We start from the raw sequence: 16,724 nt of genomic DNA on the forward strand, positions 1-16,724 counted from the left end.
AGAGGGCTGTGACACGTCAGCCAATAGTACGCTGACGGACCCCACTGTAGGACGACAGAGACAGGAGCGGCCTCTACATGAAGAGAATATAAGCACCGCTCCGCCTGTCCGAGTTGAAGACGAACCGTCTCCCGAACACTACAACAGTGACTTACGAACTGTATTGCTTGTATTGGAGTTGTATACACTGAAGGACATTGATTGATTGCTTGTCGCCATTTGCTTGCGATACACCTCGGTGAATATGCGAAGTATTGTCATTTATCTTACTGTAATAAACTTTATTAATACGATTTGCTTGAATTGTTGTCTAGCGATCCGAGAAAGCAGGTTTGCTAGGCACCCTATATTAGACGAGTGGGCAGAACACAAGTCATAATCTCGTATTCAAGCAGATATCGACGGAAAATGCAAAATTGTGAACTTTGGAGGCCGATGGATGAATGTGTGACGTTGCGGGACAGTTTCACCACACAGCTGGCAGAGATAGTAAACAGGAGACAATTTGATATCAGTCCATAAAGATCATGCGAATTTCATTGTATATACTCACCTGGACAGTGCTATGCCTCGCAGACAGGGGTGTGAACAATGTACGCTGGTGTCAGCATTTGAGGGAAGACGTGTAGTTAGGCTCGTAGAAGCCGGCTGGAGTAATGGGCAAATCGCTCGATATTTGCATATGAGCGACGACACTATTCAACGATGTTGGAAGAAATGAGTAAACCATAGCCGAACATAGCATCAAGAAGGAAGCAGTCGACCTAGAGAGACCGCTGAACATGAGCGCTGAGCGATCCCCAGAGAGACGTTCAAAGCCCTGGGTTTATCATTGTCATCGATCCGACTGAGCACGAGGACCATTAATAGGCGGCTCACACAAAGGGGCTGAGATCACGGCGCCCCTTCCGCCGACTACCTTTGAACTCTATGCACCAACAAGCCAGTTTGCACTAGTGGTGGCCACATTTCGGCATGGAATCTCATGAGCGAAGTAGGATTGTTTTCAGCGATAAGACCCACTTCGAACTGAACCCAGGTTACTAGCGAAGACGTGTCCGGAGATGCCCCAGGCAGTGATGGGCTACCAACTTGACATTCGCCCGCCGCACGGCTCGACAACCAGGGACGATGGTCTGGGAAGCATTTCATGTCATAGAAGGTCCCCTGTCAGTGTCACCGCTGGCCCTTAAAGCGCAGCGGTTTGTAGACGGTATTCTGCTTTCCGTTTTGTTCCATTTCACGGCAAGTCATCCAGGACTTACATGTCAGTAAGCTAATGCCCGCTCTGGGAGAGGGCGGGAACTTATACTGCTTCCCTTAGTTCTTGCCAAACTCTACATTGGTCAGATAGGTCCCCACTTGATAACATTAGGAACATTATGGCAAGGCCCTCCAGCCAGTTTGGGATTTTGACGATCCAGCGCGCCAGTTGGACAGAATTTGGCACGATAGCCCTCAGGAGGACATCCAAAAACTCTATCGATTAATGCCAAGCCGAATAACTGCTTGAATGTGGGCCACAGGTGGACCAATGCGTTATTGGCTTTCTCAGTTTGACAAGCTATTTCTCTTGATTAAATCATCCAGTATTTCTGAAATTGGAAGCATTTGTTTCTCTGTACATCTACATCTCATCACCGATTTCCGTCCCATTCGGATAGTTTCAGCGTGGTGCGTCTTTCTGTTTTCCTCTCTTATGAGGTGTTCCGAGCCTCTCAAAATTAATATTCTGTTTTCAGTATTCGACGATATTGATCGAAGAACAGTAAAGAAGGTCGAATGCGACATTAGAAGCGAGGCGGTTAAATTAGAGACACGGAGCAAGCCTACATAATGTATGTTTAACGGACAGCAAAATACTAGCTGCGAGAGAATAATCCGATAGTCGAGGAAGACGTAAATTACGTCACAATAAGACATCGCAGATTGTGATAGCGAACATTTGGGAGAGACAGTTACCGATTATACAAACGAGGTGTAAGCAATAACTGAATCATTACACAATAAGGTATATGGTTGATGCACGATAATGTAGATATTTGAAACAGTGAATACTGAATTGCCATATTCTTTAATGAAGCAGTAAGAAAACATGAACATGTAAAACAATTTATTGAGCAGTGAACTTAATGTTAAGACCGATTAACAGGATAATTTGTGAACAATGAGATGAATAGTAAAATTAGATTCTTTGGATAAATAAATAAGCAGCAGACGATTTAAAGAAATTAGTGCATAATAAACTAGATTCTATGAACAAATCAGTAGGCAGTGAAGTTAAAGAAACAAAAAAGAAAGCGTAGTCATATAGAAAGCCCGAAGAAGCTGTTTGTCATAACATTGAAAAGTTAATAGATCGTGAAAAACTAAAAATAGTAAGTAATGAAAATAGTTCTCAACTGAATTAGTCTGTAGATATTCTAAATGGACAGAATGTGCAAATTAGACCAACACAAAGATGCAGTTACAGGATTTAGAAAAAGCAGTAGGTAACAAGCTGGTCGATGCTCTAACAGCAATTGTTGCAGTTCTCACAGTGAAAACAAAAGCTTGGAGACTAAGATAAGCTAACAAATCGCGGAGCTTAGTTATAAAGAGAAAGCAGCTTGAAATCCGCAACGAACTGAAAATAAGAAACGTATTGAAATTAACGAAAGTTAAAAGTTTAGGACGTGTTAATAGATTGGCCGCTACATTCAAATCAGGAGGGCATGACATAAAAAAAGTAATTGCCGAATTGGAGAAGTTCAACGAGAAGGAATGATCCGTCCTGTAACGTTCATGTATACTTTTAGAAAACTGAGGAGAACCACGTATTCGTGGCGGAAAGAAAACTCATCTCCGCACATATATTGGGAGGTCACTCCACGTAAGGTTGAGACACTCAATAACCATTTTTGAATACATGTGAAAACTAATTCTGATTACGCAGTAAGCAGAGCAAAATGTTTCAGAAATATCTGAACGCTTTTCCGTACCGACCCGGCAGACATAAGCATATGAGATCTGTGAGGGGATGTGCAGGAAAGATGATCACATAAAAGGTATCTTACCAGAAGAACATCTGGTACAAGTGTTGCACAGGGAATCATCTTGGAACGGTTATATTGTATAGGAGAATGCGTCTGAGCAGGAAGGCGTGCCAGTGCCTGGCACGAATCTGCCCAGCGGATTAGTGTCGAGGTCCGGCGTGCCGGCCAGTCTGTGGATGGTTTTTAAGGCGGCGAATGCGAGATGGTTCCCCTTACTCCGCCTCAGTTACACTGTGTCGGCGATTACTGCGCAAGCACCGTTTCCACGTACGCGTAGACCATAATTATTCTACCACGCAAACATTTGGGGTCACACTCGTCTGATATGAGACGTTCGCAGGAGGGGGTCGAGGCGGGGGGGGGGGGGAGGCACTGGGAGCCGAACCGCACAATAAACCTTGGTTCGGTGAGGGGCGGCGGTGGGGTGGGTGGACTGCTGTGGCCTGTTTTGGAGCTATGGATCACTGAGGGCTATGACGGGACGAAGGCCCTCCGTCGTTTATAGGTCTTCTGTTTAATACATACATACATAGGAGAATGCGACAGAGCCACATTTCTGAGAAGAATAGGCGCATTCGATGTCTGACATCAAGCAAACGGTATTCGATATAATAATGATAATGGCAATCATACTTATCAACAACAGAAAGACCTAATATGGTGTCAGATTTGCAATAGTAGATAGAGATAGAGGAGGAGAAAAAGGCTCTGACCCTAGAAGGGGAAACCATAACAGGCAATTTCAGAAGATAACTGTTCAGAAAAGGGAGATGCGCAGCAGTTGGGGGCCGGACTGGAACGGACAGATACTAGCGGCCCATCAAAAACGGCAATGTTGTTACTGCGATAACAATACGGCAATTAGCTACAAGAGAGATGATGAGATTACACGTGAAGAGCTTCACGCGCAAATAAATTTACGTTAAGATCAGTGTAGAGATAACAGATCTCGTATACCGTAAGATTAGATGCGATATCGAAGACAGATTTAGGAGTTGTAGAAGCAAACACCGAACTGTGATGCAGAAATGTTGCAGGTACGCCAATAACATTACAGTATCAGATAGCGACAGAGTAAGCTGCCAAAAAATAACGATGGATCGCTAGAAGTTAGAGGGTAGCAAAATATAACTTGGTCAGATACATGAAAGGCTAGAATAATGGATATAGTAGGGACGGCGGTCAAAATATGGCGTGTCTCAACAATTGTGAAATTTGCAAAAATAAAGGAGCGAGAAGTTTGAAAGAGAGACGCTACACCACCACAATTAAATTGTGGAGTATAGGAAGGTGGAAGATGAACACGAGGTACAGATGATTCTACAAATGATTAATGCCACTCTCGTACGTAAGGAAGTTAATGATAATGTGCAGACAGGCAGAATCAGTAACATGCGACAAAAAAATTCAATCTTCGATAATCACGTCAAATTCATTAAAGGAAACGTAGATTAGTGTATACGAATTCATAGCAGTCGCTGCTTATGTTTATTTTCTATCTGTATACATTGAGGTGTTACGCCCAGTAAACCCTCACTCCGGTGGAGGTCTATTGTGACATAGGATACTTATAACCTGTATCTAATGAATGCTATTCTTCAGAATAAAGACGGCTTTGAATAGAGACACACAGCCAGCCTACATAATGTATATTTAACGGACAGCAAGGTAGTAACTGCGAGAGAAATAATCCGATAGTCGCGGAGGACTAAATTACGTCACAATAACACATCCCAGATTTCGATCGGGAACATTTGGGTGAGACAGTTACCGATTATACAAGCGAGGTTTAAGCAAGAACTGAATCATTAGACAATAAGGTATGTGGCTGATGCACGATAATGTAGATATCTGAAACGGTGAATACTGAATTGGCATATTCTTTAATAAAGCAGACAGAAAATATGAAAATGTAAGATTAACAATTCATTCAGCAGTGAACTTAATGTTAAGACCGATTCTCTGGACAAATCGGTGAACAATGAGATGAATAGTAAAATTAGATTCTTCGGATAATAAATAAGCAATGGCTAATAAACTAGATTCTTTGAAGAAATCAGTGGGCAGTAAAGTTAAAGAGACAAACAAGAAACCTTAGTCATATACAAAGCCCGAAGAAGCTGTTTGTCATAACCTTGAAAAGTTAATAGATTGTGAAAACTAAACAAAGTAAGTAATGAATTTCGTTCTGAACATTTAATCTGGAGATATTCTAAAAGGGCAGATTGTGCAAGTTAGACTAACACAAAGGCGCTGTTACAAGATTTCGAAAAAGCAGTTGGTAACAAACTAATCGATACTCTAACAGCAAATATTGCAGATGTTCACAGTGAAAACAAAAGCTTGGAGACTAACATAAGCTAACCAATCGTGGAGCTTAGATACAAAGAGAAAGCAAGCTCGAAATCCGCAACGAACTGAAAATAACAAACGTATTGAAATTAACGAAAGTTAAAAGTTTAGGAACTGTTAATAGGTTGGCCGCTGCATTCACATTAGGAGGGAATGACATAACCTAAGCGATTGCTGAACTGGAGAAGTTCAACCAGAATGGAAAAAACCCGTTCTGTGACGTTCATGTACACGTTTAGAAAAGTGATTTCCTGGAAGCCCCTGAGTAGAACCATGTGTTCTTTGCGAAAACTAAACTCACCTGAGACGCACATATTTGGGCAGGTCGCTCCACGTAAGGTTGAGACACTTTATAAGAATTTTTGAATGTTTGTGAAAACTAATTCTGATTAAACAATAAGCAGAGCAAAATATTTCAGTGCAAAATATTACCGACCCGGCAGAGATAAGCATACGAGAACTATGAGGGGATGTGCAGAAACGTTAATCACAAAAAAGGCATCTTAGCAGAATAACATCTGGTACAAGTGCTGCACAAGGAATTATCTTGGAACGATTATATAGTATAGGAGAATGCGCCAGAGTTTTACGCCTGTTTTCCATCTACATCGGCGAATGCCTCAGTTACACTATGTCGGCGATTGCTGCGCAAACACCGTATCCACGTTCACATACACGATAATTATTCTACCACGTAAACATTTGGGGCTACACTCGTCTGATATGATACGTTCGCAGGCGCGGGGGGCCCACTGGGGGCCGAACCGCACAAAAAACCTGGGTTCTGTGTGGGGTGGCGGTGGGGTTGGTGGACTGCTGTGGCCTGTTGCGGTGTTGTGAACCATTGAAGGCTATGGCGGGACGAAGCCTCTCCGTCGTTTCTAGGTCCCTGGTTTAATACATACATACTTAGGAGAATGCGACACAGCCACATTTCTGGATTTCTGGGAATAGGCGCATTCAATGTTTGACATCGAGCAAACGGTATTCGATATCATAATAGGAATAATTATAATAATGACAATCGTACCTAACAACAACAGAAACACCTGATATGGTGTCAGATTTTCAAGAGTAGGTAGAAAAGGAGGAAGAGACTATAACAGGCAATTTCAGAAGATAACTGTTCGGAAAACGGAGATTCGCAGCAGTTGCTGGGCGGACTGGAGGAAACAGAAGCGAGCGGCCCATCAAAAACGCCAATGTTATGAACTACGATAACAATACGACAATTAGCAGCCAGAGAGATGATGGGTTTAATCATGAAGAGCTTCACTTGGAAATGTACATTAAGATTAGTGTAGAGATAACAAATCTCGTACATCGAAAGTCTACATATGGTGTCGAAGACAGATTTAGGAGTTGTAGACGCAAACACCAACCTGTCGTACAGCAGTGGTGCAGGTACGCCAATAACATTACAGTATCAGATAGCGACAGAGTGCTGCCAAAAAATAACGATGGATCGGCAGAAGTTAGAGGGTGGGAAAATATAACTTGGTCAGCTACGTGAAAGGTTAGAATAACAGATAAACAGAGAAGATTTAGTAGGGACGGCGGTCAGAATATGGCGTGTCTCAACAAATGTGAAGTTTGTAAAAGTAAAGGAGCGAGCAGTTTGAAAGACAGACGATGAACACGAGGTACAGATGATTCTGCAAATGATTAATGCTACTCTCGTACGTAAGGAAGTTAATGATAACTTTCAGACAAGCGGTATCAGTAATATGCGACAAAAAAATTCAACCTTCGGTAATCGCGTCATATTCATAAAAGGAAACGTGGATTACAGTGTATACGAATTCGTGGTGGTCGCTGCACGTTCGAACTTGAGTGAGGAGGAATGTGAAAATAGTGCTGCTAATGTACAGCCAGTAACAGAATTTGGGAGACCCCTCGCCTTGTCGGCACAGCTTTACTGTCTGTTACACAGTATGACATGCAAAAATACAAGTGCTATCAACATGTTGCCTAAGTCATAAAATACCCGAGCATTGTCGAACTGTTTAGATGATTGACAGACTATATTACTGCTGATAAATTTATCTTTTATGTTTATCTGTTGTGTTCAAAAAACTAACGAAAAACGATGTTTAGCTGTACTGTCCTAATACCAACTGAGTCAGCAATCTTTGCCTCCGCTGGTCCTTGTCGATATTGCCGCGCCTTGCTCTCTCTCTGCTGCGGTCGAGACACACACGGGTGACTAGTGGCGCCACGTTGTGTTCCCGGCGGTTAAGGCCCAAAGTTTGCTACAGGTACCGCTACTGTCGGTCCGCCGTGTGTGTGTGTCAAGTAATTGGAGACGTCTACGGATATCAGTTGTTGTAGGGAGGTCACTCTACACTCGTGCGAGTGGTGGTCGAATCCTGCTGGTGCCGTAGCAGCACTGCGAGGTGCATTTATGCGGTTAAGCCATCGTTCTGTTATGCACATCAGATTTCAATGCTCGCCAATCGGATCTGCCAAAAAGCAGTGAGAAATTGGTCTGTATTGACAAAGTAGCTCTTAGCGCCCTCTTTAACAGTATTTATGTGAAATCTCCGAATGGTTCATTAAGTACTTATGTAAGTGCCCAGTGTTCTAACTAGTGCTTAATTTTATAGTGACTTGGTTGTCGGTCACGTTATTTGTTGTTCTATCATAAACATAACAGTTGTGAATACAGCAGTACGGATAACTTAAGATCCTGTTTTAAACACTGGAGACGCCTTTAGATATCAGTTATTGAAGGGGCAGTCTTCACTAGTGCAAATGGTGGTCGAATACTGGTGTGCTCTGTCTATGCAACTTGGATGTTTTTGTGTACGGCTGTCTGCTTGTAGTAATTGATTTAAGTCACAGGAGTTTGGTTATGTACCTGTTTTTCTCTGTTGATAATTTTGCATATTTAGGCTGAGCTGTAGCAAAAGTGGCAGACTCGCCTGATGGTGGCCACTTTGACAGAGGAAGCCTCTTGTACTACTAATGGCTGAATACGACACTGTCTGGGTAAGTTGAGTAATTTGATTATTCCCTTGTCCGTTTATTCTCTTGCGAACTGCCTCAGTTCGAGAGGGAGTGTGAAAGAGGAAGGGTGGGGGAGACGGGGGTGAAGAGGAGGGAGAGAGGGGGGAGAGGAATAGAACATACATCAGCGCACATATAGTTACAGAAAAAACAATTGAAAGCAAAACCTTAGAAGGGTGGCAACACTTACAAAATCAAATGACACTATACACACAGAAAATGTGTGTTTGTTGAAAACAGTGCACAAAAGGAAAACCGTAAACTTTCAACCAGTTTGTCACATGAAACAAAGTTATTTAGCTTAATGATAATGAATCAGACGCTCTCTTGTAGGTACTTTTCCATTTCACTATGAAAATATCAATGAGCTGTTCTAAATTTATGACCTTTTTGTTGAAAAGGGAGACCTGTAACGCACAACAAAAAAGTCCCATAATATTTCAGGACACTGAAATATTACACTGAAGATGCCTTGTAAAAAAGGCGAAATGCATGTGTGTGCGCAAGACACATAAAAACCTTAATATGCAGCATCCAGAAGGCACTTTTTCTTTTCTCTACTGCAGTTTATGTCTTTCAGAGTTTTAAGCTAAGTGTGTAAATTTAAATTTGGTGTAGCTGAACAGCACATTATTGAATTATTGTTAGTTCAGGCTTTTATCAAAAATCGCAAAATCTAGAAATTTTACATAACTACAATTAAAATTAAGATTGGTTTTATAGAAACACATTTAAGTTTTAAGAGAATTTCAGGATTTATTGATGGTCTATTAGTTTTCCATGCTATGGTCTTAAGATCCTCTCTGTGGTTGGTAACATTAAATTGGTTTTAATTTTTTATTTACTTTCTGAAAACTCCGTGTGGAGTTTGCTGGTCTCCCCTCGGGCGCCTCCCCAGGTGGCGGATAGGGGAATGCTCAGCAGATATGGTGGGTACTGAGGAAATAAAATACCCGGGGTGGACCAAAACTAGCAACTGCTGCCTTGTAGTATGATATTGGCTTATCAAAGGCTAAAAAAAGAAAACCTTGAGTAAAAATTACCTGATCCTCCGGGTTGGGGGTTGTGCAGTGGGCTAGCTCCTCACTCACATAAAAACATAAAAATTCTATAAAACCTAATAATATGCCTCGGAAAAATGGGAACTTTGGACGACGAACTGGCGACGAGAAACGGAAAGTGATGTTTGAATGCTGGAATGTGCAAGTAATTTCCACTAAAAGAAATTTACTACCTGCAGAACTTGACTTGTTCAACATGGATGTTGTCGTACTCTCTGAAACAAAGGAGAGGCCAAGGAGGAGAAGAACTGGATAATTACGTACATATCTGGAGTGGTGTATCAAAAGCAGTAAGAGCCAAAGCACAAGTCTCCATTATGATAAAGATATCATGGAAAGAAAGAATCACAAATTGGACATTCATCAATTAACGTATTATAACTGTTGAAATGACATTATTTGCTAGGGAAGTTGTGATTATTGGCATGTATGCACCCACGAACGACACAAAAGATAAGGAGAAAGATACATTCTGGGCCACCCTCAGGGAGACTATTGAAAAAATCCCAAGAAGAAAGGAGCTGATCATCATGGGAGATCTGAATGGAACGTTAGCAATTAGAGAACCCTGTAGAATAGTAGGAAAACATGGAGAGGACGAATATAATGACAATGGGGAACGATTGCTTGCAATTTGTGAACAATTTGATCTAAAAATTACCAACACATTTTTCAAACATAAGGACATTCATAAATATACTTGGCAACAGAACACTAAATAACTTCGTTCTATAATAGATTATATTATCACTAGGCAAACAATTAGTTTCAAGGCAGTAGACGTCAGATCTTATAGGCGATCCCAGTGTGGATCAGACTACTATCTAGTGTAAATGAAGTCTTTCTGGCCATGGAAGAATACAAGGAATGATACAAGTAACATAAATAAAACGAACCAGACTGAGAAAGATGAAAATTTACCTTTTAATATTGACAGCCTACAAGACGAAAGTATCAGAACACTCTTTGCGGCCAGGATGGAAAGGAAAATGGTTGAATCATTTAAAGGAAGTACAAAGGAAATATATGACTATATAAAAACTAATGTGAAAATCATAGCAACAGAGGTGTTGGGTAAAAAACATAGCAACCACAACAGTGCAGCAGAGTGGTGGTCAGAGGAACTAGAGGTCCTCGTTAGAGAAAAACGAAATGCGTTCCTTGAGTGGTTGAATGATAAATCAGAAGAACCAAGATCAATATACAAGGAAAAGAAGAATGAAGTGATGAAAAAAATAAGGATGGCAAAAAATGAAGCATGGGAAAGAACATGTGCCAAGGTGAATAGCAAATTAGGATTTGGGAGAGCAAAAGAAGCATGGTCAGTATTAAAAGGGCTTCGACAGGATACAAAAAGCAAAACTAATCTTCAACTGATAATACAAAAGGAATGGGAAGAGTATTTCCCAAAATTATTAAATGAGGACAGAGAAGAATATCCAGAACAAGGAAAAGTGGAAGAAAAATGACATGAAGGTGATCAGATCCAGATTTTAGAAAGTGAAGTACTTCAGGCGTTGAGAACAGGAAAGAATGGTAAATCACCGGCACAGGGCAATATCAATTTGAAGTGTCTGAAATATGGTGGTGACAAAATTGTGAAACTGATAACACAGCTCTTCAAGAAAATGATACATGGAGATTCAATACCCAACGAGATAAAGCTAGGTTACATTAATACAATATTTAAGAAAGGGGATCGCAAAATTTGTTCAAACTATAGAGGAATTTGTGTTACAAACACATTAATGAGAATTTTTGCGAAAGTAATTAAAAACAAACTAGAAAAAAATTTTAGAACCCAAGAAGAACAATGTGGATTCACAGCTGGGAGATCATGTGTAGACCATATTTTCACATTACGGCAGCTTTTGGAGAAACATAGGGAAAAATCAAAAAAATATAGAATTAATTTTCATAGATCTAGAAAAAGCGTATGATACTGTTTCAAGAAAATTACTTTGGAGAGCACTACATATGGCAAACATAAACCCTTCCTTGATTAAAATAATACAACAGATATATAAAGATAACATTTGCCAAGTGAAAGTTGGTAATAAATTTTCACAGAAATTTAGAACAAGCAAAGGCCTTTCACAGGGTTGTTCCATTTCACCATCATTATTTAAAATCTATATAGATATTACCCTTATAACATGGTCTCGTAAATGTAGTAGTATGGGATTAGAAATAAGAAATGGAGTTTACCTACATCATTTATTGTTTGCTGATGAGCAAGTAGTCGTAGCACAAGATGGGGAGGATGCTAACTATATGTGCAATCAACTAGCAGTAGCATACAAAGCTTGGAGTTTGAAGATTAATTACCAAAAAACAGAATACTTGACTAATGATTCAGATGAGCTATACAACGAAGGAAAGAAAATCAAAAAGATAAACACTTTCTGTTATTTCGGATCCAGTTTAGAAATCGAGGGAAAATCAGAGTCAGAAATCAATAAAGGAATTAGTAGCGGACGGAGGGTCATTGGGATGCTTAACTCAGTCTTATGGAGCAGGAATGTAATGAGCACAACCAAAAAATTAATGTAAAAATCCATATTAGAGAGTGTGGTTCTGTATGGAACGGAGACCTGGACAATTAACATGAAGCACATTAAAAAATTACAAGCTCTAGAGATGGACTTCTGGAGAAGATGGGCAAGAATCTCCAGGAAAGAAAAGGTAAGGAACACCGAAATAATAAGGAGAATGGAAATAAAAGAAAGAATACATGACGTAATGGATAGGAAGAAATTACAGTGGTACGGGCATGTACGACGAATGGAGAAAACCAGAATACCAAAATTGATACTGGAGTGGGAACCGGAGGGGAGAAGAAGAAGACGACGACCTATGACCACCTGGCTTCAAAATGTACAGCACACACTGAGGAGAATGGGCGCAGAGGAAGAGGACACAGAAGATCAAAACAGCTGGAGGAATATTTTGAAAATATAGTTTACGAACGTTGATTGTTTGTATTGTAATTTCCAAGTAAATTGTTATGTTGGAGATAAGCCTCTGCAACGAGAAAAATCTCAAAATAATAAAAAATAAAACTTACTTACTTAAGAATAGTGTCCAATCTTTGTCAAAACGAATCATTTAATTTCGGCTCACCATCTTACCACTCCCTGCCCGCTCCGTACCAATACAAAAACAATGTTTTTTAATTAAACAAATTATCACGAGTTAGCAGGATAATACGCACTTTCAGCTATGAAACGGTGTGTATATGTTCAGTTTGAAGCAGTGTTACAGGAAGAACTGCCAAAAGGTATGAAAAATGTAGCAGTAGGAGTAGATACATATCATAATAGTTAAAAAAACATTCACAGTCACAATTAAGTCAATACAACTGACAAGAAGCAGAAAAGGCAAGCATTAACAAGTGTGCTGTCCTGCAAGTTTTCTCACCTGTATATCTTGCCGTTTCAGAATCAAAGTAGCGTCGGAACTTATAGAGGAGAAGTTGTTTTAAGGTTTTTTTCCTGATAGTCGATCTGCCTGCTGGTAGTTCTTTCACAGAAGAGGTAAAAATCTTGTCACCAGCGAGACTAGAACCTAAATCTAACGCAACGTTTCCCTTGAAGAGCGAACACTTTATTGCTAAGTTATCGTACAACTATTGCTGACATCACTCCCTTGTTATCACACAATGGCTCGTATATGATGAAGTAAGCTGCAGATTCTGTTACATCAAACTTGTTGGATTCAAAAACATGAATATGCTACCTCTGCGTCAACCATTTAGTAAGACTCATTCAGGATACTTAATTCAAATGACAAAACTGAGGGAATTGGCCAGGATAATTCTGAATCGCTCCTGGAAGTAAAACGACAGTTAAAGCTGCCAAGCTTATTCTAGTATGTTCGCAAATCAATGTCAGACTAGCGACAGGCAGAATACAGTTCCTCAGCTCATGTCTTGCTTGAGGTGTTTACCACTGGGAACTCTCGCGCTCAAAGACACGTTGACGCTGGATGAAATATGGTGAACACTGCAAGGTGTTTCTCTCAGACTTATTTCTCTCATGCATTGCACTGATACTGCTGAACAAGTAAAATTCAAGGGGAGACGTCCAGGCACTGACGATGTTTGTGAGAAATTCAAGTAATCTGCTGGCTAAGTAACTGTTAGTGCCAAAAGGACAAAACTGACCACTTTCCTAAGTGGAATAAGACTAGAGGAATATGCAAAATTTGCAAAAACAGAACACTCTTGCTTTATCTGTGCTTCAGAAGATTCCACTATTAAAAGAAATGTTTGTGAAGAAATTGTCACATTATTAAATTTACTTTTGTAATAAACTGATTCAGAACGCAGAAATATTATCATACGTTTGTTGCCATGCTGATACTGTTACCTCGAATCAAAATGTTACACATGTGTGACACATTGTAAAAAAAAACTTAAAATTAAAAAACAATTGTTCATTTGTCCTTAAATCAATAGATAAATCCTTAAATCGAAAGATAACTGTCTATAACACTCTGCTAACTACAACCTACAATGAATATTAATTTTTGTGGGTCTTGTCACGGTGGTATCCATTCATATCTAAGCCTGCAGTTAGAAAAACTCTATTGCATGAGCAATGCAAGCTATAACATCCTAATTCCTGGTCCAGTTTCACATATCTTTCCCATAAAAGAATTTCGAAAGCAAGGAGCATCGGTAACCTACTCCATGCATATACAACTCTATAATTTTCTTTCCGAGTGCAAGATTGTGTAATCTCGAGCACCACTGAGTTTCTATTTATGTTATCTCAAAATATCTCTCTCGCATCCACTTCACAGTGAAGGCCACATCCACTTCACAGTGAAGGCCAGTTTCGTTATCACAACTTATGAGTTACTGGAAGTTCCAGCAAAACGATTAGGCTTGGGACCATCCAGAGTGATATATACTGGTGCATATGTTAAATGTTTTAATTTTTGTCTTTTCATTCCTGTAAGCTACTAAAAATGTTAGTATATCTTAATGCTACTAAAACTAGTTTGGTCTTTGTATTTTTATGGTATTTTTATCATCAGATGGATTACTGGCACGTCGTCATACCCATATTTAGGTTCCCAGCAAGCTATGCCATGAAAACGTCCACTCAGAAGTAATCGAGAATATCGACTGTCTGTCGTTAACATGGCCAAAATCGGCATTACTAAGTGCAGTTTTCTGTTTTTCTTCCTACCGGCCATTTTTTGTCACCATGGCAACCCAGCAACAGCATCCCGAGTGCTCCAAGTATCACTATAACATGGTATGTACCAGTTCCACAGCGTTCTGTAAAATGTATATTTCCGTTTTAGTACCTATTTTATCATTATATTTTATGCGCTTTATTACGCCAACTCTTCAGCCATACGCCGCCATGTGGTAACGATAATTTCCAGCTCTTCCAGGTACCTATATTATGAGTTGTCCGCACAATCGTCGTTGAAGACATCGACCTGGATCGTTATCACGACTACAGTCGGCGTCCCCATGTGTACTTCTTTGGTTTCTGAGCTCCCATATTGGTTTCTACGTTACCATGGCTGTTCTCCTACTAACAATGTTGTCTAAATTTTGAGTAGTGGTAACAATGTACGTTCACTTCCAGTATCAACAGTAAAGAGACCGAGGTCGTGTGTTAGTGAAACTCACTTTACTTGAAATTTCTATCTCTACGAAGCTGATGGCGCTGGCAAAGGGGGTTTAATGTCATTCATTGTTTTACGATTATTTATTTATTTTGGGACAATAATTCAATTTGTTTTTCTGTAACTGTAACTAATTTTGGACGTGAATATTACAAATAAGTTTAAACAACATTTAAAGATTGTCAGTATCTCTAATTTTGTACTTTTAAACATCGAGACTAACGTTTTTTAATGTCTTTTTCAGAAGGTAGATATATCATCTCCAATTCTGACAGTGCAATATATAGAATACATTTGTGAAATAATAAGGGATTTAAATACGATTCTTTGAAATAACCAAAGCTGGTTAAGTCTGATTTTAAATGCAAATTGTGAACTGGTGTTATGAACTATTTACATATTCATGATCACTTCATCATGTGTCAGGTCGCACATATTACATTCGCCTACGCTCTCTGGCAGTGGTAATGACAACCATCAAAAACGTTTTATATGTATTACTTCGAGATCTGGCAATTGGATGCTTCTCCACCGTCCACACTCTTTGGGCTCATCGTCTATGACTGGGTAAATTAAAATAAATGGTCCAAATGGCTCTGACCACTATGGGAATTAATATCTGAGGTCATCAGTCCCCTAGAACTTAGAACTACTTAAACCTAACTAACCTAAGGACATCACACACATCCATGCCTGAGGCAGGATTCGAACCTGCGGCCATAGCGGTCCCGCAGTTCCAGATTGAAGCGCCTAGAACCGCTTGGCCACACCGGCCGGCATTAAAATAAAGAGCTGAGCAAGTACAAGCATACCTAGCACTACAGAGAACTTTGTTAGAGTAAAGCTGGCGAAGGCCGGAACGTGATCCAAGTAACGGATCGTGAGATATTTAGGTTTCAGTTCAGCTGGTCGATCATTCACAAGTGGCCGACGCAATCAGGCTCCGGCAGTGTCGCAAAGCGGGCCAGTGTTGGCTGACCATCGCAAGTCGCGTGGGCGCGGTCGCAGCCAGGGCTTCTGCATGGGACGAAGGCTGGCGGATGGATAGACATGTGTCCCAAACTAAAATACTGCGTAGTCTTCAGCAGTGGACTCCCCTTCTTCCTCAACGGTTGGACGAGTTCAGAGTAACATAAAAAGTCAGAGACAAAGTAGCAACTGATGATCTACACATCTGTACTCTGCAAACCACCGTGACGTGCACGGCAGAGGGTACATCCCACTGCACAAGCTATTTAGGTTTTATTCCGTTCCATTCACGTATGGATCGCGGGTAGAATGCTTGGTTGAATGCCTCTGTAATTACTCTAATCTTATTCTCGCAGTCCGTATGTGAGAGGATCGTAGAGGGTTGCAGTACATTCCTAGAGTCATTGTCTAAACCCGGTTCTTGGAACTTTGCCATTAGTTTACGTGTATCATCAAGAATCTACGAGTTCAGTTTCTTCATTATCTCTGTGACTCTCTCGCATGGATCACACAAACCTATGACCATTCCTGCTGCCATTCTCTGTATACGTTCAACATCACCTGTTAGTCCTATTTGGTACGTGTCTGACACAATCGAGCAGTTTTCTAGGACGGGTTGCATAAGTGCTTTGTAGGCAATCTCTTTTGA

General features: G+C 40.3%; 1 protein-coding gene across 5 annotated transcripts in view; it reads right to left on the reverse strand.

Moving 5' to 3' along the window:
* LOC126236699 (brachyurin-like) overlaps nt 1-16,724 on the reverse strand; it is a 484,625-nt gene that overhangs the window by 224,952 nt on the left and 242,949 nt on the right. The window lies entirely within an intron of this gene.

The sequence above is a fragment of the Schistocerca nitens genome, chromosome 2 (genome assembly GCF_023898315.1).
Source record: "Schistocerca nitens isolate TAMUIC-IGC-003100 chromosome 2, iqSchNite1.1, whole genome shotgun sequence".
Classification (NCBI taxonomy): Eukaryota; Metazoa; Arthropoda; class Insecta; order Orthoptera; family Acrididae; genus Schistocerca; species Schistocerca nitens.